The sequence below is a fragment of the Nematolebias whitei genome, chromosome 6 (genome assembly GCF_014905685.2).
Source record: "Nematolebias whitei isolate Nwh7 chromosome 6, NemWhi1, whole genome shotgun sequence".
NCBI classification, from domain to species: Eukaryota; Metazoa; Chordata; class Actinopteri; order Cyprinodontiformes; family Rivulidae; genus Nematolebias; species Nematolebias whitei.
In genome coordinates this window covers 49,588,314-49,591,854 of record NC_056503.1, presented here as the reverse complement: position 1 = coordinate 49,591,854, position 3,541 = coordinate 49,588,314, and positions in this window count along the sequence as shown.

Below are 3,541 nucleotides of genomic sequence, written 5' to 3'. Positions count from 1 at the left end.
CACCTGAAGCTTCTTCAGTAACGCTACGTCCATGTAACAACACGTTAAGGACTCCTGTAACTACAGAATATTACCTATGAATTATTTCCTTATTATCATACCGCTACCCCTCTACTACCATCAAATTACCGAGCTGTGATTTGAAATGTTTCCCCGTTTTGAATCCTCTGCTTGTCCTGTAGATTTTGGGGCAACAAAAACATCCAGGACACGTGAAACTCCGACTACGTCCCGAAATGATTCAGGACACCGTTAACAAAAACAGAGGAAGTATTTATGTCACTTCCTGCTGAATAATCAAATATTTAAGTGAACACGATCAACGTTTCACATCCAACATGGATTCATAAAGAAGGGCGGAGAATCCTCCGGAGCGTGGAAGGATATCTCCACACAGACGACAAACGTGGCTGCGCTGGGGCTGGATTTGGCAGCAGAGGCTTCAGAAGATAAAGAGAAACGCTGCGATCCAAAACAAACCAAACAAGCTTGAGCTGAGGAATCAAAGAAGAGAAGAGGAAGGAAGGAAAACAAAACAAGTCATTAAAATCCACCAAAGAAAAGAAGGAAACGTGACGGGGACAGGGACACAATCTGTCCTGTGAGGGACAGGAAACCGAGTCTTACAGACTTTAGTGAAGCTAAAAACAAACTATGGTTCATTATCTTTATTAAATAACAACCAAACAAAAGAGAAACATGAAAACCATTTCTGATAAACATCGTCAGTGGTGTGGAACAAATATAAGAAATGTATAAAAACAAAATAAATAATGTACCGGTACATTTCTGTCTGTTTTCAGGGATTGATTAGTTTGGACTTCCTGTGCAGAGCAACCAATCAGCTGACGAGCTCCGGTGGCAGCTGCAGACGGTTTCTAATAAACTGCAGCCTCAACGAACGGAAAGAAGGAGTTAATCCACATTATTGAATACAACAGATTTTAATGGGGGCTCAGTTGGACAGCTGTTCCCTCTCAGCAGCAGGTCGCTGGATCAAATCCCGGCCCGAGACCTTTCTGGGTGGAGTTTGCATGTTCTCTCCGTGCTGCGTGGGTTTTCTCCGAGTACTCCAGTTTCCTCCCACAGAGCAAAAACATGCACGTTACACAGGTGACTCTCAAATGTCCCTAGGTGAGAGAGAGAATGGTTGTTTGTTTCTGTGTCCCTGTGATGAACTGGAGACCTGTCCAGGTGTCCCTGTGATGGACTGGAGACCAGTCCAGGTGTCCATGTGATGGACTGGAGACCAGTCCAGGTGTCCCTGTGATGAACTGGAGACCAGTCCAGGTGTCCCTGTGATGGACTGGAGACCAGTCCAGGTGTCCCTGTGATGGACTGGAGACCAGTCCAGGTGTCCCTGTGATGAACTGGAGACCAGTCCAGGTGTCCCTGTGATGGACTGGAGACCAGTCCAGGTGTCCCTGTGATGGACTGGAGACCAGTCCAGGTGTCCCTGTGATGAACTGGAGACCAGTCCAGGTGTCCCTGTGATGAACTGGAGACCAGTCCAGGTGTCCCTGTGATGGACTGGAGACCAGTCCAGGTGTCCCTGTGATGGACTGGAGACCTGTCCAGGTGTCTCTGTGATGGACTGGAGACCATGTCAAAAACTAGAGGCCTAGTCCACTACAAGGGCGAAATGTCTCAATAAAAAAAGAAACAGTCCAGATGACCCGACTGAGAATTATTGGTAATTAGTTTGATGTGTGACACCTGGACTCGAACCTGCAGCCTCAGGACCACAGGATGGACAAACAGAGCAGCTCTTACTGCAGGGAACTTATCATCATGTTGTTTTCTAAAATATCAAAGAATGTTCATGACCCCGAGGAACAAACACAGAGAGACACGTTTGTCTCCTGGTGCGCACCGGGAGACACTTTGAAAATGACATATTAAAGTCCTAAGCATGGCTGTATGATTTATTGTATGTGTGTGTGTGTGTGTGTGTGTGTCGTCAGCTACTCACCAAGAACTGAAGCTGCTCCATGACGTAAAAGTGAGTTTGTCTCCAGGCACAAGAAACAAGTAGAAAATTAAAAAAGACAAATAAAGAAGAGTTTGTGTGTTGTTAGAGGTTGGACAGTTTCTTGTGTGTTATTGGGAGACGGCGTCGTCCTCATGAGTAGGATTTAAGTCCACTACTGTTGTCCCTCGCAGAGAAGCTCCGCCCATCCCTTCTGTGGACGACGACGGCGGAGAGTTTTTAATAACAGCTGGAAAACATCAGGTTGGAGTGCGGTTAGAAAAGGTGGACTTGAACTTCTCCCCTCCTGATGTTTGCGGTGTTTGTTACCTTGGCCTGCAGAGGAGGATGGAGGCGGAGCCAGGATGTTGGCCCCGCCTCCTCCTCCTCCGTTGGTCTGCGAGCAGACGTTGGCGTGGCGAGCGACAGCTTTCTGCTTGTAGTGGTTACTATGAAGCTTGTACTTCATCAGGAGGATGAAGATGAAGACGAGCACCGAGGCCACGATGATCCCCCCGATGATGATGATCATGGTACCCCCCAGGAACTGAAACACAAACACTCAGTGAGCAGACCCGGTCCCAGCAGGTCCAGTTCAACAATCATTTCATCGGAAACAGAATTCGGTTTAAGGAACAGAATAAAAACCAAAATGGACAAATCTTTGGAAAATGTTCATTAGTTTTCTTTTAAAAAGAAGAAACAGGAAGAACCGGACAGAGCAGCAAAAAACACGACAGAGCGACATAAATGCAGCCAAAGTTCTGGTTGAGTCCACGGACCTGGTCTCGTATGGAGTGACAGCGCCCGTACTCCGAGTCTGTGGTGAAGGACACGCAGCCCACCAGCTTGGTGCCCGTCAGGGTCGTGATGCCGTCGTCATAAACGGCCAGAACGCACAGCTCGTAGTCCCGGGACGACGCCAGGTCGCTGAGCAGGAAGTACTTGTGGTTGGCAGGAACCATCCTGAAGCAAAGAGGGGAGGGGCTTGTCAGTCATTTCATTTGGTAGTTCTGTTTTACTGTTTGAATTTCTCGTCTCTAAAAGGAGCGGCACGGTGGATCAGTCGGTAGAGCTGCTGTCTCTCAGCAAGCAGGTGGCTGGTTCAAATCCCGACCTGAGACCCTTTTGGCTGAAGTTTACATGTTCTCTCCGTGCTGCGTGGGTTTAATCCCACAGACCAAAAACATGCACGTTAGACTGATTGGTAACTCTAAATGGTCCCTAGGTGTCCCTGTGATGGACTAAGACCTGTCCAGGTGTCCCTGTGATGGACTGAGACCTGTCCAGGTGTCTCTGTGATGGACTAAGACCTGTCCAGGTGTCCCTGTGATGGACTGAGACCTGTCCATGTGTCTCTGTGATGGACTGAGACCTCTCCAGGTGTCCCTGTGATGGACTGAGACCTGTCCAGGTGTCCCTGTGATGGACTAAGACCTGTCCAAGTGTCCCTGTGATGGACTAAGACCTGTCCATGTGTCCCTGTAATGGACTGAGACCTGTCCAGGTGCTCCTGTGATGGACAAAGACCTGTCCAAGTGTCCCTGTGATGGACTAAGACCTGTCCATGTG